The following is a 24901-nucleotide window of genomic DNA, read 5'->3' as shown; positions in this document are numbered from 1 at the left end:
ACTCCACAACAGGTGAAATTCTAGCAACTTTGCTATTTGGTAGAGCCATTGGGGCCAAGCTGCCACAATGGACAGTAGACCGATCGTTGAGTGCTGACAAAGTTCGTGTCACCAACACTTCTCAAAAGTGCAAAATGTAGACTTACGCCAATCTGCATCAGAGAGCCCAAGAGACAGCCTTCATTGAAGCTTACTTATTTCTAGTCAAGCAAAAGCGAAAGCGGAAAACAGACACTCCATTTGCTGTCGATCCTCTGAGAGTTGTGAAGTGCAAAGGACACATGATTACTGCACATTGTCCTGGACTGTCCATTACACAGAACTCGTCACATTTTAAACATCGGCATCTGTGATCATCAGCTCTTTTTCCTACAAATGAGGCCGTCCCGCCTGACAGTCCAGATCAAGCAGCAGTACTTGTACCATTGATGCATGAACAGAGTGAAACTCAACCACTTGATCTGACCGAATAGTGCGAGTACCTTGACAACTCATCAAAGAAATATAATGTAACTGCTGTTTGTATGTTTTATTTAACAAAGGGGCAGATGTAGTGTTGTGAAACTATGTGGGCTAGGACCCTTGCGGTTCTGTGCGGACTTAATAGAAGACGTGCCTAACTTGCTGGGAGGTGTTAAGGCGTGATCAGAAAGCAGAGTGTGATTCTATGTGGAAGAATAAAGATGTACAATCTAGAGGCTTCTGTATGTGGAATATTCATTTGCATGCTCCTGGACGTGGGAGGACGCTACAATAGCCACACTGTTGAGGTAGGAAGTAGCTGCATCTTGAAGCCAAGTGTTCTGTCACACAAATGCAGAGTGTGATACTACTGAAGATGCTGCTTTGATACAGATGCAGCTACAACACCTGACTAGAGAAAGGTTAGACAATTTATACAATCTCATTTAAGCAGCAGATCTGTGAAGTGATCCGTGATACTGGCACTTGCAAAATCAAAGAAAATGTTGGGAAACAAATTATATACATCATGTGGGTGACAAGTGACAACATTTCTGGCTAAACGGTACATAGACACAAAAAGCACAAAGGTTCCTTGCGGTTCAACCAATTACAAATACTCAGATGATCAGTAATGTATGACTGTATACTTCAGTAACTGATAAAGAGCAATTAAATAAATGATAAGGGAGCCACTTGTCTAATTTTTGTATTTGCACTTTCGTAATGGGGCTCGGTATCAAGTGACCACACACTGAGTGAAAAGATACTCACCACTGTTATAAGGGGTCAATTCTCAGAGAGTGCAGACCCAGTGCGACTGATATTCAGTTGCAATGCCACCTCCTGCTTGATTGATATGGTACCTCGTAACGCAGAGTAAAGTTTTAAGTTTTAATGAGAAAGTTTATTAAAGAGTGATACATTAATAGCAGTTTCCAATCTGAGATATTAAACAACATAATAATTAAAGTAAGATATCCACTAATAGTATAATAAATTACTTAGATTATTAAATAATGGGTTTAAAGAGTAAGACAGATGGAGAGAAGAATCACATAAAAATAATATATTTAACATATGCGATTATATAATATCATCATGAAAATATTAACATTGCAGAGTAAAATAATGATGTACTGATTGGGGAAGTGTTAGACATAGAATCTTTGTCGTGGTTTCCCCTGACCTTTTGCCTCTACCTCCTGTATTTTTTATGCTGTGCTGGATTTTATTTTTGCTGGCTTAAATGCTTTGGGTACTTTGCCACTGCTGATCAGTGTCAAAGTGCAAGTGCTCCCTGTATACATTGTTGTTACAATTGGTTCTCCCTGATTGCCATATTTGATTTACTGGTAAGTCCCTAGTAAAGTGCACTGAAGTGTGCCAGGGTCTGTAAATCAAATGCTACTAGTGGGCCTGCAGCACTGATTTTGTACCCACATGAGTAGCCCTGAAAAGGTATCTCAGACCTGCCACTGCAGTGTTGATGTGCAGTTGTTAACTGCCATGTTGACTTGGCAAGTGCACCCACTTGCTAGGCCCTAACATTCCCTTTTCTTACATGTAAGACACCCCTATGGTAGGCCCAAGGTACCCCCATGAACGGGGTGCAGTGTCTGTGAAAGGTAAGACATGTACTGGTGTGTGTGTCTTGTCCTGATAATGAAATACTGCCAATTTATTTTTTCACTATTGAAAGGCTATCTTGTCCCCATAGGATAGAATGGGAAATGCGTTGTAACATCTTACAAGTAAAACTTCTCATTGGGACAAGATGGAGAAATAAAGTTTAGCCTTTCTGACCTGAATTTAATAGCACATATTTTAGTAAAGATTGCTTTTAAATTAAGTGTTTGAAAATACCAGTTTTAGAAAGTAGACATTTTCTTGTTTAACCATTCAGTGTGCCTCTACCTGTTTGTGTATTGACTGCCTGGTTTTGGAGTGACAGGGACTAGGGATGTGCATTCACTGTAGACAGCCACTGCGGGTGTTGAGGTGTGTCTGGCCCTTCCTGGATGACTCAGGGCTGAGCTGAATGTGGCTTGGCTGAATTTAAAGAAGTGGGCCTGTCTCCCTTGCACAATGCTGACTCCACCCCGGTGGCTATACTGCACCAGTGAAGACAGCAATGGTTTGGACTGGGCTCAGAGACCCTTGCACAAAGAGAACAAAGACATTTTGAGGTATAAGTATTAGACCTAGAACCCCAGAGAGTTAGATTACTTCTGGACTCAAGAGGAACCTCTGCCAAGGAGAAGAGCTGAAGAGCTGTGAGGAGGAGTACTGCCTTTTGCTGTGTGCTGGTTAGTGGTTGGCCTGCAGTTGCTGTTTCTGCCAAGGAAAGGACAAAAGACTGTAACTTTGCTTTGAACCTGCTTGAAGAAGATCTCCAAGGGCCTTTGTATGCTGGCCTCCTGTTCTGAAGTCTCAGAGACACAAAGACTTCACCCCCAGCTCCCCTGCACTCTGCTGCAGAGAGTTCTGACCTGCCAGGAGGTGCCTGTTCCAGTTCTGGGCCTCTGAAGGCTGAGCTTGCTGCTGGGAGCTGGAAGAAACCTGAAGAACTAAGAAAATCAACGCATCGCTCTTCTTGAAGCTGTTTTTCCGACGCAGCACCGCTGTGTGAGAAGAATCTCCACACATTGCTGTGCCACAACCAAAACCGACACAGCGCCTGTTGCTGCTTCTAGAACTGATGCATCAAAGCATCGCGACTGGAGAAACTGACGGAGCGCCACTCAATGCCGCCGCTTTGATCACTGATGTATCCCGGATTTCCCCTCATCATACCTATGCAGCAAGTTTTCCTGACGCATCACCTGCGGACCAGAACCGTGTCGGAATCCACGCATCTCTTCTCCCTACAGACCGGATTCGATGCATTACTTCTCCTGCATGCAGCAGAATTGCCGCATCGCCTCTCCATGGTCTGTCTGAGAACTGACGCATCTCTTTGTTTTTCAACGCTTCCCATCTCTGCGGCTTTTTGGCCTTGTTAATTTTGCCACATCTACAGCTACTTTGTGAGAAATCACACATCCATTGTTTTCTATAGACCAAGTAGTTTGAAACTTTTCTAAAGTCATATTCTTATTACATGTATGTTGGATTTTTGTTATTTTGGTCTTGTTGAGTTTAGATAAAGAAAGAAGAAAAGAAGAAAAATCGAGAACAGGGTTAAAATAATATAATTAGGAATCATCTGTTGTCACCAAATAAACACAAACAAGAAAGTGGCTACTCATGAGAGTCCTACAAAGGTGCTCACATGTCTAGTAGGGGTAATGGTTCTGGATTAGTATGACGTTAGAGGAAGCCAGAACAGATTTCTTTTAATCATTAGTGGTATTGAGGTAGCGAGTGCTCTGTCGAACCTGTGATGATCGCATAGTAAATTCCACCAGGCAATGATAGTAATTTTTGAAGTGTCTTTCCAATTGGATGTGATAATTTGTAAGGTCAGGGCTAGGGTCAAGTCAATTTGACTTGACCCTAGCCCTGAAATGAACTTCCCAATTACCCTGCGAGATTGCCATAGAGGGGACACACTACCTAAAAACAGGTGTACGATGTTAAATGTATAATCCGTAGACAAAATGTCAATAAGCTTATCCCAAATTAACAACCAAAAACTCCAAACGTGAAGACATTAACAAAAATATGCAAAAAGTCACAGTTTTCTTGGGTACAAGACCAACATTCGGTGTCATTGATTAGATGAAACTTATATAAATGAGTGGGAGTGTAATATAGCCTATTATAGAAATAGAATAGAGTTTGGGTGGTGGCAGCAGAGGGTATCTTGCCCAAATATTTTCCCAAGTGTGTTGAGAGAATTCTTGATTGAAATTCAATTCCCAGCATAATTCAATTTTAGATTTGAGTCTACTCTTCAGCGAGAGACATAAAAGTTTGTATGTATACGAAACTTTCACCTTTGAGGAACAATGGAGGGAAAGGGAGACAATTAGAGACTTGATGAAGAGGAAAATTGAGAATAAAGCTGCAGTATGGTGGGTCTAATAATGTTAAACTGAACTGCATAAATGGATGAAATATCGTATTTTAGTTGGATGTCCCTAAATTCTAACACAGAATCATTGGAAATTATATGACCAAATATTAATATTTTTTATGTATTCATTCCTTCCAATAAAGAGCCCGATTGTTTAATTTATTGTGCCTGTTGTACCATATCGGGGTTTGTAAAAAAAATTCCATTGGAGAATTAGACTTAAGGAGAAGAGGTGTGACAACCAAGATAAAGTGTGTAAGCAGGGGTGAGAGGAAATTCCTAGGAGCTTGGGATATGTAAGCCGTTTCTGTAAGTGAAAAAGGAGCAATACAAGCTTGCTCCAGTTGGCTCCAGACTGTAGATTCTTCCAGCGAAGGAACAGAAAGAGAGGTCCAAATCTGCTTTAGAGAAAAAGCGTGATGGTATCTACTAATGGCAGGTAAATTGACCCCTCCATTGTTCCTGGCCTGTGAAGCCGAGAAAGAGATATTCTCCATTTGCGTTTGTTCCATAAAAAATATAAAAGTAAACGATTAGCAGACTTGAAAAAAGTAAGAGGAAGTTTGACTGGAAGCATGGACAAATAGAAATTAATTATGGTAACATCATCATTTATTAGTAGCAAGTCTCCCCCACCAAGATAAAAAAAAAAGAGGGCACCAGGCTAGTGACATATTGGAAATTTTGAATTTTACTTGCTCTAAATGTAATTGAATGGTTTCTTTAATGTTATTATAATATAGAATGCGTAAACATTTGATGGGTTTAGAAGTCCATGTAAAGCTAGTGTCCTTAAACATATCATGGTAGACAATATTTATTTAATGGCAGCATCTTTGACTTACCTATATTGAGTTTATATCCGGATACCATGGAATATTCATTTAACAATTGAAAAAAGTGGGAAGCGTATTTAGTGGGTTAGAGACATATTATAATACATCATCTGCATAAGCAGTGAATTTAACTTCCAGATGTAGGCATTTGAATCCAGAGAAAGCCAATGATCTACATATTTTCTCCAGGAAAGGTTCCAGATAAAGAATGAAAAGGAGAGGGAAAAGTGGGCAGCCCCTTCTGGTGCCTAGAAAAAGAAGAAAATATGAGGATTGTATGCCATTAGCATAGATTGAAGTGGAAGGCTGAGAATATAGTAGATGAATATATCTAAGAACATGTGGACTGAAACAATGCCATTTTAATGCACCAAACATAAAATCCTAATGAACACAATCAAAGTCTTTCTCAGCATTTAAAGTTATGGCTGCATAAGGTATGTCGGACTTAGAGACCATATGGATTATATTGAGGAAGGTTTGAGAGTTATCTGAAATAAAATGATCTTTCACAAATCCTGATTGATGAATGTCTATTAATTCTGGAATAACCTGTTTAATACGTAATGCTAGGGCCTTTGCAAAAATGTTGAAATCCGTTTTAATAAGACAAATGGGATTATAATTCCCACATTTAGATAAGTCTTTATCCTTCTTAGGAAGCAGTTTTGGAAGTAGGAGGTGTGCAAAATGTGAGTAAAATTGAACAGAAAAAGCATCGGGACCGGGAGTTTTGTCTTTGGGAAGTTGAAGAACAGCATTCTTGAGCTCCAACTCAGTTAAATTGACATCTAAGTCTGAGAGGTCTGGATTGTTGACCGTCGATTTTGGAATAGATTGAAAGAAAGAATCAAATTGGGAGAACACTCTATTGAATATAAGTTGGTGTACTATTGTGTGAAACAGTCTAGAATTTCTGCGCCTTTAGTGCAATTCAATCCATCTTTATCTGTAATCACTTGTATTTTTGATTTATGTTTTTATTTTTCAAATAATTGGGCAACATTTTCCCAGGTTTATTACGACAACCAAACACTTTTGCATTGATTTTAAGTAGAGTACCACACGCATCAATATAAGATTGCTTGTTGTATTGCAATTTAGCCTGGATTAGTTTAGACAAGGTGTCTGCCTTTTCCCGGAAAATATTCAAGCTCCAACTCTTTTATTTGTTTAAGCAATTATGAAGAGTCTTTAAGTGATTTATTTTCCTTCACTGCAACATAGTCGATTATAAAACCCCCCGCGGTCACTTTATAAGCATACCAAATGTAATTCATGTGTGAATCAACAGGAAGATTAACAGCAAAGAAATTTGTAGTAAAATCAACAAATGCATCAGTAAACTGTTTATCTTGCAGTAAAATGTTGTTAAATCTCCACCTGTTAGGCCGAGATTTGTTATAGGGAAAATCTAGGTCTAGCGTAAAAGGGGCATGATCTAAAATCAAAATGGAGCCAATCTTGACATATAAAATCAATTGGAGAGCATTTTGGGTGACAAACAAACAATCCAGTCTGGATTTTTAGGGAAGCAGAGGAGAAAAAAAAGTAAACTCCAACACATCTGGGTGAACAGCTCACCAGGCATCGATTAAACCTCTGCAGGAAATAACCTTCTTGAAAGATTTTTGCATTTTGTTGGGGATGTATTTTGCTTTAGAGCGCCGATCTATAAAAGGGTCTATTAATTGGTTGCAATCTCCCCCTACTATAAAATTATCTGAAGAACAATCATATAGGCTAGTAGAGAAGTGTTCCTAGAATTGTAAATCCAAACCTGTAGCGCCATAAACATTACATAATGAGAAGAGAGTGTCAATAATTTTGACACTCAACAATAACCACCTCCCAGCGTCATCTTTGGTTTCCTTAATCACTTGAATGTGTAGAGATTTATGAAACTAAATCAAAACACCATTCTTATTATTAACAGCAGAAGAACTAAAAACAGAACCTAACCATTGCCTGCGCATACAATCAATGTCAGTATCTTTAAGATGTTTCTCATGTAAAAAAGCAATCGGCAATTAAACCTGGATAGGTGAGTTAACACCCTCTGTTTTTTAACAGGGTTAAGAAGTCCTTTTACATTCCAGGAGTCAATACATAAGTGAGCCATGAGTAATGTATACAATTTCTAAATATTAAGTCTGGGAGGTGAACTCTGCCCCGCTGGCAGAGTTTGCTGATTTTTCCGCACTCCACGTTACACGGAGTTCCGAAAAATTATTTTCGCTTCGCATTCATCAACGTCAAGTTGGCGAGTGCAAGCGTGGAAAATCAATCTCCCAGCGAGATTTCTCAACGCAGAAGGTCAGATTTCTCATTGCGAGTGGTCGCATATGCTTGCGACCGCTCACATTGATAAACCGTCGGTTTGCGTTGGGAAAGCTGCCACTCGAGTAACAATCTACTTGAGTGGCAGAAAGCAAGCAGCTACTGCTTGCGCTGTGCATGGTGCCGTTCGTGATGATTGCACAGTGCGGACAAGCACATGGCACTGAAAATCACCACGAACGGCATTTATCTAACGCACTGAGCCGCATGCGGAGCTCTGCATAGCATGGCAGAGTCTTTTTTGCACTTCGCGGAGTTCCCCATAGCTCCAAGAACTCCGCCCAGGCTTACTAAATATTAGATAGACATGAAAGAGAATTGCAACGATTAACCAGATATCAAGTAAAATAAAGGTACAATAGATTGATGGAGTAAACAGGAATACAAAGGGATAAGCATAAACGAATAGATGGCCACAATACATAGTAAAAGAGAGAAAGCAGGCAATGGAAAAAGAAAGATGAAATAAAGATAGAAAAGGAATAAAGGACAGTGGGGAGTGAGGAAAAGAACTCTCTAGTGTATAGAAAAGCAAAAAGAAGACAAAAAGCCATAGGACTTCAGTCATATCGTACAATAGAAGGAAGAACGGAAGGATAATAGTATGGGGGCAAAACAAGTTGTCCAACCCAAAGGGAAGCCACAAGGGGAGTTTAGAAATAAACATATGAAGTCAGGAACAGTAACATGATACAAAAAAAAGTTAAAGGAATGAATATAACATATCAAAATAAACAAGGAACTTCAGATCGACCTACCATGCGATGAAACACTCGATATGGCATACATGAAAAACATGGAGACTGTTAGTGAGGAGACGACAATAACTTTCAGAACACGATCCAACAGACAACTGAAACGCAGAGCCTGTACAAAACATCAAAATGGAGGATAATAGGAAAACAGAAATATAGGTTACGCAAATCAAGTTTTGCTGAGTTCCACATCTTCTCCTTTATGTTCACGGATGAATTGTTTAAGGTCCTTAGGATCTTCAAAGGAGATTATCCTGTCCTTGTAGGTGACCTTGAAGAAACAGGGATGTAGAAGCTCATACCGTGCATTCATAGGTCTCAAAACTGATCTCAAGTCCCAAAATTATTTTCGCTTTGCAGCAGTGACCTTAGCCACATCCTGACTGAAGAAGACTCTGTGCCCAGGCATCTGCTTGTGTTGTTTGGCCATCATAAGGAATTCCATAAGAACAAAGCAATAATATCTCTAGGTCTGTTAGAAGATGTGGGAGAAGATGGACCAATCCTGTGGGCTGTCTTAATGTTCAATTCTGCAGAAGATTTCAACCCCACTATTTTGGGGATATGTAACTTGAGAAACTTGATCATATCCTGACCTTCTCATCCCTCCGGAATACCATAAATGTGTAGGTTGTTGAGGAAATTACGGTTTTCCAAATCTTCAGCCAGTCTTTTAAGCTGTGTGACCTCCTTAGTTAAATAGGACATCTTGATCGCAACATCTTGAGCATCACTCCCCCGTTGTTCTACCTCAGTGAGTCTTGAATCCAGAATGGACCATTTTTCTTCAATCCGTTGTAATTTGTCTCTACCATGAAAGGTTTCATAATATTTAATCCGTCCCTAATATCCTCCAGAGTTAAGGGTAGAGGAGATTGTGTAGGCAAACAAGGATCTTTTTTAACTCTTTTGTTTGCGCCACCTCCAGACTCCTTGTGGGTGCCAGAGACATTTGAAACCACAGCTTTGGAGGATATTGAGACTTGGTGAGACAGCTTAGCAGTGAGATGATTAATGAGTCAGGAAACAAAATGAGACCAGCGTTGGAAGTGTCCAAAAATGTAACCAAATTAACAGTAAATTGGAGGATGAGCAAAAAAATTCTCAAAGGAGAAGAAAAGGTGAAGAAGCAGCAATGGTGGCCATCAATACCAGTTAGCAGAGAGAAAAAGGAGATGTAATGGGCAAAACACAAGCCATTATAATTATGAAGACAATGATAACAGGAGTGGAACCCGTTAACCCAGGCGAGACCAGGTAATTAGTATAACAATGTAACAATGTCTCAACTGGGGAACATTTAACATGGACAATTAGAAAAAATAGCGTATATCATAGAAACCAGGGAAAGAGAACAAAGGGAGACCACAAGAAAGGAATGAAATTAAGATTTTTAGGAATTGCAGGTAGTTATAACAGCACTACTGTACAATTTAAGTGTATGGTGACCATAATACACAAGTGGGCACTGGGCGTGCTAGTGACAAGTGACGGCGCAGTGTCACAAAGTGCTAAAACAGCGTGAACGGCGGGAAATAACAGATAGTGGTCAATGAAGAGACAAGTATGTACAAATTTGTTTGTAAATAGGGTACATTAAATTGACCACTACAGCTCCAAGGTTCTGTGCTGGGAAGTCGACGGCGTTTCAACCTGGTTAATTTCAGGTCATCATCAGGACAAATGGTCACTTAATTTACAAGTATAGTGCTGGAAGCAGCATAAGAGACAACCAATTTAGGCGGTCTGAGGTCCAGAAAAAGCAAGGGGTCCAGAAGGTAAGTCAGCGCAGGAATCAATCTCGGGGCAGCTGAGTGTTCAGGAGAGGAAGGGTAAATCCAGGTGCGTGAGCAGTTGTAGCAATCTTAGTAAAGCCACGGAAGTTAGTTAGTCAGAAATCGGTACGCATGTAGAGGCATCGCGGGCCAGTAGATGACTTTTGGCATGAGGCGGAAGAGATCCCATGGGTAATGCCACTGGACGAATGAAGCGTAATTTTAATTATGAAGGCAGGCGTAGAGACCTTCAAAATGGCGGCGATAATCCTGAGAGGATTGGAGCAGCAAACAAACACACAAAAATGGTCCAATTAAGCAATAAAAAAGCTCATCAGGCCTTTCCCTGTCATTTCCGACTACTTTTACTGCTGCCGAAAGGTAAATGCGAGCCGAAACCGCCCGTGAAATGTAAATGCTCCCTTGGCTCCCGTGGAGGAAAATCAGCGGGCGGCTATTTTGTTTGCTGCCAGAGCGTGCTCCTCTTTGTTTGCTGACGACGCGCGCTCCTCCATTATCACTGTATTACTGTGTGTTTTGAGTACAAATACTTTACACATTGCCTTTAGGATAAGTCTGTCAGCTCGTGCCAAGCTACCCAGGGGGTGGGCAGGGGTTATCTAAAGTGTGTATCCCCCTTGCCCTGTCTAGAAGCAGGGGGACCTATTTGGACAAAGGTACCTCTGCCAACCAGAGACCCCCATTTCTAACACTGGTGGTCCGCAGTGAGGATTTGGACTTGTATTTGTACTTGATCCACAGTTATTAGTGTACATCATTAGTTTAGTGCAGACCACAACGAAATCACTGTGTTTTATTTTTTGGTTCTATTTTTTATCTGACCCTTGAAGTATCCATGCACCATGTCTCTGAATGGTAAATCAGCAAGTGAGGCTGCAGAATTGGAGTTTGACATTGAAATGTTAAGTAGTTACAAAGTAGAGCAACTCAAGCAATTCTTCAAGCGCTTTGGATGTCCCATGAAGAGCAACTCTAGGAAAGAGGAGCTACAGAAGGCCTTAGAGGCCTGGTTGGAGGCTAGACAAGCTGAGGAGGGAAGTGCTGCAGATGTGGATGGGGGTGCTCCAGATGGCGGTTTTAGATCCCAGGATTTGCCTTTTGGGAGAGAAGCCTCTAGGGCTGGCAGCAATTATTCTTCCAGGAATTTGTCTCCAGAGGACATAGAGAAGAACAAAAGAGCCAGAGAGCATGAGTTGGAAGTCCTAAGGCTCAAGATGAAGCAGATGGAAATGAAAATCCAGAACAAGGCAGAGGAGACCCAGAGAGCTAGTGCCTAGGCAGAAAAGAAGTTGCTTTATGTACATGAATTGAGCATGGTAGAGCTGGGCCTCAAGGCCAAACAGGCAGAGTCTAGTACAAATGGAGGCAGCGCATAGCTAGTGCAAGGGGTAAGGTTTACATTTCCAAGGACCTAGTACATAATTTGCAGAAGGGGGAGGATATTTATGCATGGTGTAGGACTTGGCCCTTTTTGGCTAAAGTTCCCTAAACATTTTGCTTTCCCCCTAGACCTTTTTTCTGACATGGTGTTGACAACTTAGATGCTTTGGAAACTTTGCCACTGCTAATCAGTGTCAAAGTGCAAGTGCTCCCTGTATAAAGTATAATGGTAATTGGTTGTCCATGATTGGTATGTTTGCTTTACTAGTAAAGTCCCAAGTAAAGTGCCCTATGTGTGCCAGGGCTGGTAATGCAAATGCTACTAGTGGGCCTGCAGCACGAATTGTGCCACCCACACCAGTAGCCTTAAAAAGGGAGCTCAGGCCTGCCATTGCAGGGCCTGCACACTTTGTTAAACTGCCATGTTGTCTGACAAGTGCACCCACTTGCCAGACCTTACCCTTCCCTTTCTATGCACCTCAGACACCCCTATGATAGGTCCAAGGTACCCCCTGGGCATGGTGCAGTGCATATGAAAGGTAGGACATGTACTAAGGTGTGTACCATGTCCTGACAGTGAAATAATCTCCATTTCGTTTTTCACTGTTGAAAGGCCATCTTGCCCATAGGACAGAATGGGGAGGCTGTGTAATATGTTTTCCAGCCTATCTTCCCAAAGGCTTAAGATAGAGGGTGAAGTTTGGTGTGCCTGAACTCACAAAGTAATAACACATCTTTTTAGGAAGATGGTTTTTGCATTGTGTGTTTAGATGCCACTCTTTTAGAAGTGGCTGGGTTGTTGTGCTTTAACATTTCTGTGTGTCTCTGCCAGCCTGTGGATTGACTGTCTGGATTTGAATCTGCTAGGCTCTGGGGAATGTTTTGACCCAGGGGAGGAGGTGAGACAGCAACAGGCTGACGTGCATCTGGAGTGTAGGGGGAGGAGTAGCCCCTAGAGGTGAAGAGGCCTGGGTTGCTGCAAAAAACAATTGTCCCATCTCCTGCTGAGTGATTGAGAATACAGACCCCCCACTAATCAAAGGAAGAAGGTGTCACTGGCAGGGAGGCACCCAGAACTCGTTTGAACAGGGGTCCGTGCCCCCCTGAACACAAAGACTTCAAAGCCATTGAGGGGTATAACTATGAGTGCTGAAGCAACTGAACTTCGGAGAATGGCTTGATCAAGATTGAACTGCGCGGGGCTGGCGAGCCGGTCCCTTACATGTGTGCACTTTTTCATGAAACATTGTGTTTCTTATCTTTATTCCACTCTTCTCAAACAAAAAGTTCAAATATTTATCGGATTTTAAATCATTCCATGAATTTATTTATTCACATTCCAAGAAAAATTCACTCACAATGTAAGTTATTCAATAATGAAGAAAATGCTTTTTTTGATACCCAATGCATTTCGGGTCATAGAATGGACCCTTCCTCAGGGGTCTATACCAAAGAAGAAATACAAAAAACTAGATGAGGCTAATATTCCCTTATGTTGCACTTAAACAAAATGTTTCAAAATGATGCATTCACCATTTAAATATACCCCAAAACGACAAATATGTGTGCCACTAAATGCGCTTTCAGAGATGTGTACATGCGAAAGTTTTCTTACACATAAATGCTGTGTGATTGAGCTCACTTAAATCGCAAGACATTCCTACTGCGTAACCCACAAAAACATATACTACATGACGCGCTGAAACAAATTTAAGTAGATGACAATAATAGGCTCCGTGATATATCTGATCACTTACTTCAAAAGCGTAAACCTCAATGTAGAACTCGCCTGGCGATATGTGAAACGAAAGCATTACTTCCGTGTACATCGATTCAAAAAGCTCATGGTGAGCCAATCCTCATTTTCCTTCTTAAATTAGATTAGCATGTGATCTGAGCGAGTGGCGATAACCACTCCCCTCATGTGATGCTTTAAACCAATTGTAATGGGAAAGCGGTCGCTCCCTCTACATGTGACACTAGAAAGTATCTAAGCAACAACGCTAAGTTTACAAGCAGGTTTCTCGCATCATATTCGTGCATCGTTCATAGTGAAGCTCAGACTAAGGGAAAATTAATCTTAGATTGCATTATGTATGATATTGGGTAACATAAAACATCGAATACTTAACCTGTTACACAGTCGAGTAGTACTCAATACAACTTAAAGCAGTGTTATGCATCCAAATCCATATGTTATGTGGTTCACAACCAGTGCTTAATTTGTAAAATATTAAGTACAGGTGCTCAAAGTTTTGTAGGAGGCCGCACCCACTTTACCCAGCTCCACCCACTTCCTCCACTGGCCGCACCAACTTACTCTATTGGCTCCACCCACATCCTCAACTGGCACTCCTGAAAGCCCGATGTAATACCTATACTGAATTTCAGCAAGGGAGCCTGCCTCAAGTAAGGTTTTGATAGGAGGTTCCCCCGCCCCACATTCTGAAAAAGTACATTTAAAGCACAATTTTGGAATTAAGTGGCAAAAATGACTAATGCCTTGAAAAGGAACCTGTGAAATATTCCAGTCTCTATGTGTCGATATTGAGGAAAGGACAATATTGGGATATGCACAGAAGTGCTCTGTGTTGTCATTTTTAGCAGAGTCTAATTGAAATTTGTATTAGCTAAAGTGGGAATATTGTTTTGTGATCTGACTCATATGGATTTAAACATATACATTAACATATTTGTTCCATTTAGCACAGGATGTATGTGTCATGTGTCCTCAGCAGTGGGCAGCAAAGAGAGCAGGGCTCACAAATCAGCTGTCCCATAACACACCATAATGGGTCTTAGAGGCACTAACAGTGCTGTATGCCTGCCACTCCATGAAGTCACACCGAATGTCTTGGTGTTGGGAATACATCTACCACCACAGCTCTATGTGGGTTTTGAGGAAGGAGAAACACATACGGGTTGCCATGTGCAAATGGAATAAAAAATTATGCACGTTTTTTTCCAGATTACTCCAGATCGTAGCTCCTCTCCCAATAAAATAGGATCCTGTATTTGTAGTCAGTCTTGATTGTAGCGAAATTCTTCAGTAGAGTATAAGGTGAATGCAGGCACATGCCACAAAGCTGCAAGTGTGGGGTTTATCACAGCCATCGGCCACTTTATAAAAACCTTCACCCCTACACTATGGTGTTCTGCTTTGCACCATTTTCACAGAAACCAACTCCAGAACCACAAACCATCATCCCACATAGTAGGTTTTATAATACTACCTCAAATTGTTTCTGTCCATGAATGCCCTCTACTTATCTTATACCCTCCACACAACTTCAAACTGGTACAGCTATCACGATTCCAGTAGGTGCAGTGGCCATGCTTTAAATGGGAAGGTACTGTCTGCAATTGAGTACCTGCACTTCTTTGATTTAAAAGGGAGAGTACCTGCACCTCTCAGCACTACAGCAATTCCATTTACTGGGAGAGAACTGCCACTCCTGAGGAACAAACAAGTTCACTCGAGGGAGTACCTGCACTTCTATATTTCCGTTTAAAACACTGTGCAGTGGCATCATGGCCCCTGGGTTAGCAAGGGTCCGCTGCACCCCAATTAATAGCATGGCGGTTTCTTTTTACTACCTAACCAGGGGGATGGTGACCAATGTCCTTCTTTACCGGAGGGCCCATGGCACCCTTGCTGTGCCACTGCACGTCACTCAACCCTGGTCACTGGTTCTCTCACTATGGAAAAACACAAGCGTAACCTTCCATTCCTCAAATCAACAATTGAAAATGGTGGATATTAGACTTGGTGTAGTCACTTATTTTCAAGGGTTTTTAGTCACAACTGGAGCAGTTTGATCAATGAGAAATATGAGAAACAACTTTTGCATTCTAACAGTGCAGGATTTGTTATCTGAGAGAATATCTCTCGAGTAGACTCTGCAGTAATGCTTAAGGCATGATTAGAATGGCTGGGCATGCTGACCACTGTATGTCTAAGTTTTCATGCCCATACGCAGGTACAGTAGCAGTGTCCAAAGTATGTCTAGAAAGGCTGGCGCCATCCCATATTCTAAGAATTACCAGTGATTATCTGAATGAGTTCCTTTTACCATATTTGTATTCAAATGTATCTCATTTTGATATCCTAAAACTGTAACCCAGCTCCGGCCTTCTGGGACCTATGTTGGACACCCTTGAGATACAAACTAAATCCTGAACAGCTTTAAAAACACAGATAATGACTACCTGATCCTGGGATTGGGGCAGGGGAGGGCCATCTGCCAATAACAACGTGAAGGATATAGGTCACTTTCATTAGAAGGGGTAGCACCATAGCATTATTGTAGCCAAATAGTCTGTGTGCATATGCACGTGCAGCAGGAATCTGTGATTCAACGGACTCTGATTCACGTCTGGGCATGGCAGACTGACTTAACCTTTAAATGCTCTAGAGCCCCAATGATAGGAGTACAACTGAGTGGGGTAATAGCAGCTCATATCATTAACAGGCAGAGTGGCGATTTAGTTTCCAATGTGCGGGATATAAACGGTCAAGCTCCCCATCTACATCTAAGTTGATCAGAGGTCGGCGCTTCAACAAAAAATGCTTCTAGTCTTTCATAGATAGGGTTGATATATTGAGTGATTTCGGTCACAAAAGCGGAGCACCATGGAGTCGGACCATAGATCTCTATCAACCCTGACCCTAGCCCCAGTTATTCCAGTTGTGGTAACCCCACGCTGCATCTCACAAACATGGTGCCCTGCTTTGCCACAGCCGCTCTCCTCACGCTAGAATGTTGTTACCACATATTTGCATCTCGGAGATTGTGAAGTATTTCTACAAACTAGCGCGCTGTTATGTTATTTAGAAAAGTAAGCTTTGCTGGCTAGCATGTTGAGTATCATTGTTCTACATTTTATATTTGAAACCCCTCAAACCAGACAGTTACGCCTGGTATATAGCGCTAAACTGCGAAAAAGAACAATAGTCATAGCTTCTTGTTCTTGTTTCGGTTGCACACAAGTAGGCAGCTGCTGCTGAAGCCTGTGCAATGGACCCCTAAAAACACTCTGCCAGCACACCTAAATCTTTGCCTTTAGAATGCTCTACTAGTCCAGGACAGATACTCTCAACCCCAGCCAAGCCGTTCAACGAATTATGGCATTACTTGACGCAGGTAACCAGGCCGGTCTGTGTGTGCTGGAGGAGCCGCGCATTCCATAGCCATCGATAATTTTACTAATTTCCGACGATATTTTCGGGCATAACATAGCAACGTAAGCCTGCGTGACTGTTATTTTATCTGCCCTAGGAAAAGCAGCGTTACTTGTACTTACTGCCTTTTAATGTGATTCCAAGGCCTGCTGCTGCTACACGAGGACACGCTGCATGCTTCTTTAACAGACTGAAAAGAGCAGCGCTGCAGCTGCGCAGTATGCTAGGGTGGATGACGGTGCGTCATGCGTGTGTGCATCATGATAACGTGGGTGGCGTTGAATCTTAAAAAGGCTACACTGCAGCACACAGGACAAAATCCAGCGGTCAGTGGCTAACCACAACACTGGCTGAAGATATGGATTTACCGCGTGAAATCGGCTGACTCTTCACCTGGAGACAGTTGTGAAGTGCCAATTTTGTGAAACACGTTGCCACCACCATGTGAGTCAGCAATCTCAGGTATGTCAATAGACCCGGCCCTGAGAAATAAGTGCCGGTGCTAAGCACCGGAAAGCACCGGCACAAATTAAGCACTGTTCACAACAAGGCCAGTCAAAATACGAAAAAAATCTAATTAATCAAAATGTCTTAATAAAGAAAACATTCAAGTTCTAAACGGTCATTCATGCCATGCGATTGCATGAATGTAACTTTCTGATCCAAAAGAATTCAGCTCTTAATAATTGTTTGCGCGGATCCATATCACAACATGGTTGAATGGCTTCGAAAATTGTAAATCTTAATTGCGCAATTTGGTGGCCAGCTTCATGCCAATGCGTGGCAACTGTTGACTTGTCATTCCTCATTCTTATATTACTTTTATGCTCCGTCATTCTTATTTTTACTTTGCGTTCTGTCTGACCTACATATAATCTACCACATGGGCATTTAATGGCGTATACAACGTTCTTAGTATGACATGTGCTAGAATGTAAAAGAGGAATCTTAGTGCCTTTGGTTGGGTGCGCTATTTCATTGCCTAGTATTACATTGTTGTAATGGATGCAATTCTCACATTTCCGCATGCCTTTGAAAACTTGTTTTTCTCCCCTTTTTTTATTGCATAAATATTCTTTAATATTCTTCGGTCTTTGAAAGGCAAATGTAATTTTATCATCAAACAAAGGTTTCAAGTCCCGTTCCAAATTGATCAATGCCCACTGTTTCTTGATGATAATATTTATTTTGTTTGCTTGGGTAGAATATTTCAAAACACAAACTATTGGTGATTTCTCTCTTGGGGTTTTGTTTGTTAATAAAGTTTCTCTATCCAAATTTCCCACTTTGGTAGTGGATTCCTCAATATTAGTCCTAGGGTATCCCCTCTTCATATTTCTCAAGGCTTGATTGTTAATCGTTGTTAGTGCATTTGTTGGGTTGGAAGTTATGCGTTTTAGTCTGATAAACTGTGACAATGGCAGGTGCTTTTTAAGGGATTCTTGGTGAAAACTTTTAAAATGCAGACAACTGTTACAATCTGTTGCTTTGATGTGTACATTGGCTTTTATGGTGTTGTTCTCAATTGTTACTAGAACGTCCAAAAAAGCGATTTGCCATTTGTTAATTTGATGAGTGAATTTAATTTGTTTATGACATGTGTTCAGTTGAGATATATTGTTTTGCAATGCCGTCTGATCTCCTCTCCAAATAATAAAGAAATCACTGATGTATCTTTTGAAAAGTATCAGTCCTTCTCTCCATTCTGAATTTTGTAAAATGTGTTCTGAATCGAATTTAGACATAAAAATATTCGCATACGAGGGTGCCCCTGCAAATCCCATCGATGTTCCATTGCATTGGCCAAAAAACATGTTTTGCCATTGAAAGTAGCTATGATATAATGCAAAATGCATCAATTCTAGCAAAAAAACGTTATTCACTTCTTCCATGTTGTTTCTTAACAAAAACCATTCAAGTGCTTTCAAGCCTTCATCGTGTGGAATCGATATGTAAAGAGCAGTGACATCAACTGTACACAGCCACCAATCATGTGTGTTCTCTGATTCTACTGTTTTTAACATGTTGAGGAACGCTGTAGTATCCTTTATGTACGTGTCCCATTTTTGTACCAAAGTTTGCAAAAACCAATCTAAATATTTACCAATAGGTTGAGATATAGAGCCACAAGCTGAAACTATCGGCCAAAAAGGTGGTTTCTTTGCATTTTATGGACTTTAGGAAGCATGTAAAATTGTGGTCGTCGAGGATATTTCGTGTCCAAATATTTATATATTTTTTCTCTGATCCATTTCATTTCAAGAGCACGATCTAAAATTACTTTCAGTGTCATTTGAAAGGCGTGCGTGGGGTCATTCTCTAATTTCATGTATGTCCCTTTGTCTTGTAGGTGATCTAAGACACTAGTCTCATAGAACTCTGCGTCCATCACAATAAGAGCTCCTCCCTTATCAGATTTGTGAAAGGTAAGGTCCGGATTATCCACCAGTCCTTGCAAAGTACTCCATTATATTTTTGAAATGCTACAGTAGGATCCACTGTTAAAGTTAATTTTGTTGATTTCTGTTTGGATCACTCTTTCGAACGCATCAATCGTTTTGTGTGACATTGGTGCGCAAAATGTACTTTTAGTTCTACATTCCTTAACTTCTCTTGATCCTTCAATTTCAGCTGCCGGTTGTATAACACTAAAAAAATATTTCAATCTGAGCAATCTTAAAAATGTAAAGATTGCTATTTCCGTTTCCTGTGGATTACTATTATACACTGGAACAAATGATGTACCTTTATTCAAAAAAGTCATTTGTGCACTGATGAGTTGTTTACTAGAGCTGTTCAACACTAAACCGTCTTGGTTTTGCTCCTCGTGATCCGTGTTTCTCTTTCTTCTTCTGATTCTTTGCCCCCTCCTTGTTTTCCTTGTTGTGGAGCATTGTTGGTCGCTGGGCTTGTGGATAAAAAAAACGCTTTCTGTGTTTTATTGACTGAAACACCTCTAGCTTATTTGTTTGAAGTATTTGCCACGGGTGCTCTATCGCGTGCTACATCTTAGTCAGTAGCTACGCTTTCATGTGAAGAACTATTATTAGTTCTAGGTTGTTGCCATTTCCTTTGGTTGTAGACTTCCGCCCATGTATACACTTCTTCCAACTTATAATCAATAGTGTCTCGCCGATATTTTTTAACTTTACGTTCCTGTACCTCTTTAGCATACCTTTCAAGTTTCAGATTGATGTCATCTAGTGTCTCTTTCAAATTCTCATGTTTATCCAATTCTCTCTTGATTCCTGAGAGTTCTTCCTCTAATGTTTTCAAAATGTTCAATAGTTCTTCAACAATCAATAGGATAAGATCCAGTGAGCATTCGTTTAGAATTTGATACTACTTTTTTAAAAATGCTTTATTGTTTCTACATAACATAAGTTTCAATGCAATTCTTAAACCCCTCGGAATACGTTTATTTTTATGATAGTATATTAATGTGGTGGCATGCAGCCTTTGATTAATTTCTCCTTTGCTAACATATTCCAGTTGTTTCAATAGCTGGGTCACTGTGCTTATTTGTGGACTGAATTCACTGGTTTCTTGTATTAATCCGTGGATTTCTTCTGCAGCTTCTGCTGAAAAGGCTATTGTTTCGGCTTTATTAGTTGTGATCTGTGCGATTTCTTGAAAGGACATTTTATCTTTTGGTGCACTCCGAAAGGGGTAGACAATCGGGTATAGTCACAGTTCTGTTTTCTAAGTGCACTCTGAATTCTCAATTATTATCAAGTTTTCAATCCCTAATGTTGTGCTACTCCATCTGTTACACTGTGTCTGGCAGTGTCTGAAAAAGGCTTAACTGCATGGGGCTGGTGAGCCGGTCCCTTAGATGTGTGCACTTTTTCATGAAACAATGTGTTTCTTATCTTCATTCCACTCTTCTCAAACAAAAACGTTCAAATATATATCGGATTTTAAATCATTCCATGAATGTATTCATTCATATTCCAAGAAAAATGTATTGATGATGTAAATTATTCAATAATGAAGAAAACGCCTTTTTTGATACCCAATGCATTTCGGGTCATAGAACGGACCCTTCCTCAGGGGTATGTAACAAAGAAGAAATACAAAAAACCAGGTCAGGCTAATATTCCCTTATGTTGCACTTAAACAAAATGTTGCAAAATGATGCATTCACCATTTAAATATACCCCAAAACGACAAATACGTGTGCCACTAAATGCGCTTTCAGAAATGCATACACACGAAAGTTTTCTTACACATAAATGCTGTGTGATTGAGCTCACTTAAATCGCAAGACATTCCTACTACGTAACCCACAAACACATATACTACGTGACACGCTGAAACAAATTAAAGTAAATGACAATAATTGGCTCCGTGATATATCTGATCACTTACTACAAAAGCGTAAACTTCAGCGTAGAACTCGCCTGGGGATATGTGAAACGAAAGCATTACTTCCGTGTACATCGATTCAAAAAGCTCATAGTGAGCCAATCCTCATCTTCCTTCTTAAATTAGATCAGCACGTGATCTGAGTGAGTGGCGATAACCACCCCTCTCACATGATGCTTTAAACCAATCGTAATGGGGAAGCGGTCGCTCCCTCTAGATGTGACACTAGAGTATCTAAGCAACAGCGCTAAGTTTACAAGCAGGTTTCTCGCATCATATCCGTGCATCGTTCTTAGTGAAGCTCAGACTAAGGGAAAATGAATCTTAGATTGCATTATGTATGATATCGGGTAACATAAAACATCGAATACTTAACCTGTTACACAGTCGAGTAGTACTCAATACAACTTAAAGCAGTGTTATGCTTCCAAATCCCTACGTTATGTGGTTCACAACAAGGCCAGTCAAAATACGAAAAAATCTAATTAATCAAAATTTCTTATTAAAGAAAACATGCAAGTTCGAAACAATCATTCATGCCATGCGATTGCATGGAATGTAACTTTCTGATCCAAAAGAATTCAGCTCTTAATAATTGTTTGCGCAGATCCATATCACAACATGGTTGAATGGCTTCGAAAATTGTAAATCCTAATTGCGCAATTTGGTGGCCAGCTTCATGCCAATGGATGGCAACTGTTGACTTGTCATTCCTCATTCTTATATTACTTTTATGCTCCGTCATTCTAATTTTTACTTTGTGTTCTGTCTGACCCACATATAATCTACCACATGGGCATTTAATGGAGTATACAACGTTCTTAGTATCACATGTGCTTGAATATAAAAGAGGAATCTTAGTGCCTTTGGTTGGGTGCGCTATTTCGTTGCCTAGCATTACATTGTTGCAAAGGATGCAATTCTCACATTTCCGCATGCCTTTGAAAACTTGTTTTTCTCCCCTTTTTTTTATTGCATAAATATTCTTTAATATCCTTCGGTCTTTGAAAGGCAAATGTAATTTTATCATCAAACAAAGGTTTTAAGTCCCGTTCCAAATTGATCAATGCCCACTGTTTCTTGATGATAATATTTATTTTGTTTGCTTCGGTAGAATATTTCAAAACACAAACTGTTGGTGATTTCTCTCTTGGGGTTTTGTTTGTTAATAAAGTTTCTCTATCCAAATTTCCCACTTTGGTAATGGATTCCTCAATATTAGTCCTAGGGTATTCCCTCTTCATATTTCTCAATGCTTGATTGTTAATCGTTGTTAGTGCATCTGTTGGGTTGGAAGTTATACGTTTTAGTCTGATAAACTGTAACAATGGCAGGTGCTTTTTAAGGGATTCTTGGTGAAAACTTTTAAAATGCAGACAACTGTTACAATCTGTTGCTTTGATGTGCACATTGGTTTTTATGGTGTTGTTCTCAACTGTTACTAGAACGTCCAAAAAATCGATTTGCCATTTGTTAATTTGATGAGTGAATTTAATTTGTTTATGACGTGTTCAGTCGAGAGATATTGTTTTGCAATGCCGTCTGATCTCCTCTCCAAATGATAAAGATATCATTGATGTATCTTTTGAAAAGTATCAGTCCTTCTCTCCATTCTGAATTTTGTAAAATGTGTTCCGAATCGAATTTAGACATAAAAATATTCGCATACGAGGGTGCCCCTGCAAATCCCATGTATGTTCCATTACATTAGCCAAAAAACATGTTTTGCCATTGAAAGTAGCTATGATATAATGCAAAATGCATCAATTCTAGCAAAAAAACGTTATTCACTTCTTCCATGTCGTTTCTTAACAAAAACCGTTCAAGAGCTTCCAAGCCTTCATCGTGTGGAATCGATGTGTACAGAGCAGTGACATCAACTGTACACAGCTACCAATCTTGTGTGTTCTCTGATTCTACTGTTTTTAACATGTTGAGGAACGCTGTAGTATCCTTTATGTACGTGTCCCATTTTTGTACCAAAGGTTGCAAAAACCAGTCTAAATATTTACCAATAGGTTCAGATATAGAGCCACAAGCTGAAACTATCAGCCTAAAAGGTGGTTTCTTTGCGTTTTATGGACTTTAGGAAGCATGTAAAATTGTGGTCGTCGAGGATATTTCGTGTCCAAATATTTATATGTTTTTTCGCTGATACATTTCATTTCAAGAGCACGATCTAAAATTACTTTCAGTGTCATTTGAAAGGTGTGCGTGGGGTCATTCCCTAATTTCATGTATGTCCCTTTGTCTTGTAGGTGATCTAAGACACTAGTCTCATAGAACTCTGTGTCCATCACAATAAGAGCTCCTCCCTTATCAGATTTGTGAAAGGTAAGGTCCGGATTATCCACCAGTCCTTGCAAAGTACACCATTATTTTATTGAAAAGTTACAGTAGGATCCACTGTTAAAGTTAATTTTGTCGATTTCTGTTTGGATCACTCTTTCGAACGCATCAATCATTTTTTGTGACATTGGTGCGCAAAATGTACTTTTGGTTCTAAATTCCTTAACTTCTCTTGATCCTTCAATTTCAGCTGCCGGTTGTATAACACTAAAAACATATTTCAATCTGAGCGATCTTAAAAATGTAAAGATTGCTATTTCCGTTTCCTGTGGATTACTATTATACACTGAAACAAATGATGTACCTTTATTCAAAAAAGTCATTTGTGCACTGATGAGTTGTTTATTAGAGCTATTCAACACTAAACTGTCTTGGTTTTGCTCTTCGTGATCCGTGTTTCTCTTTCTTCTTCTGATTCTTTGCCCCCTCCTTGTTTTCCTTGTTGTGGAGCATTGTTGGCCGCTGGGCTTGTGGATAAAAAAAACGCTTTCTGTGTTTTATTGACTAAAACACTTCTAGCTTATTCGTTCGAAGTACTTGCCACGGGTGCTCTATCGCATGCTACATCTGAGTCAGTAGCTACGCTTTCATGTGAAGAACTATTATTGGTTCTAGGTTGTTGCCATTTCCTTTGGTTGTAGACTTCCGCCCATGTATACACTTCTTCCAACTTATACTCAATAGTGTCTCGCCGATATTTTTTAACTTTACGTTCCTGTACCTCTTTAGCATACCTTTCAAGTTTCAGATTGATGTCATCTAGTGTCTCTTTCAAATTCTCATGTTTATCCAATTCTCTCTTGATTCCTGAGAGTTCTTCCACTGATGTTTTCAAAATGTTCAATAGTTCTTCAACAATCAATAGGATAAGATCCAGAGAGCATTCGTTTAGAATTTGATACCACTTTTCTAAAAATGCTTTATTGTTTCTACACAGCATAGGTTTCAATGCAATTCTTAAACCCCTCGGAATATGTTTATTTTTATGATAGTATATTAATGTGGTGGCATGCAGCCTTTGAATAATTTCTCCTTTGCTAACATATTCCAGTTGTTTCAATAGCTGGGTCACTGTGCTTATTTGTGGACTAAATTCTCTAGTTTCTTGTATTAATCCGTGGATTTCTTCTGCAGCTTCTGCTGAAAAGGCTAATGTTTCGGCTTTATTACTTGTGATCTGTGCGATTTCTTCAAAGGACATTTTATCTTTTGGTGCACTCCGAAAGGGGTAGACAATCGGGTATAGTCACAGTTCTGTTTTCTAAGTGCACTCTGAATTCTCAATTATGATCAAGTTTTCAATCCCTAATGTTGTGCTACTCCATCTGTTACACTGTGTCTGGCAGTGTCTGAAAAAGTCTTAACTGCATGGGGCTGGCGAGCCAGTCCCTTAGATGTGTGCACTTTTTCAT

The 24901-nt window shown here is 40.1% G+C and overlaps 1 long non-coding RNA gene across 2 annotated transcripts in view; it reads right to left on the bottom strand.

Moving 5' to 3' along the window:
* Nucleotides 1–16956, bottom strand: part of LOC146859962 (uncharacterized) — an 85713-nt gene extending 68757 nt beyond the window's left edge. Inside the window, exon 1 of one of the 2 annotated variants that reach the window (XR_014979073.1) lies at nucleotides 16895–16956. This is a non-coding gene — a long non-coding RNA (uncharacterized LOC146859962). The remainder of the gene's footprint in view (nucleotides 1–16894) is intronic. The other variant, XR_014979072.1, reaches the window with a different exon arrangement.
* Between the last annotated feature and the right edge of the window lie 7945 nt (nucleotides 16957–24901).

Source organism: Triturus cristatus, chromosome 3_1, assembly GCF_964204655.1.
Source record: "Triturus cristatus chromosome 3_1, aTriCri1.1, whole genome shotgun sequence".
In the NCBI taxonomy this organism is placed as follows: Eukaryota; Metazoa; Chordata; class Amphibia; order Caudata; family Salamandridae; genus Triturus; species Triturus cristatus.
Note: the sequence above shows the minus strand (reverse complement) of the source record. Positions and strands in the feature narration are given on the sequence as shown.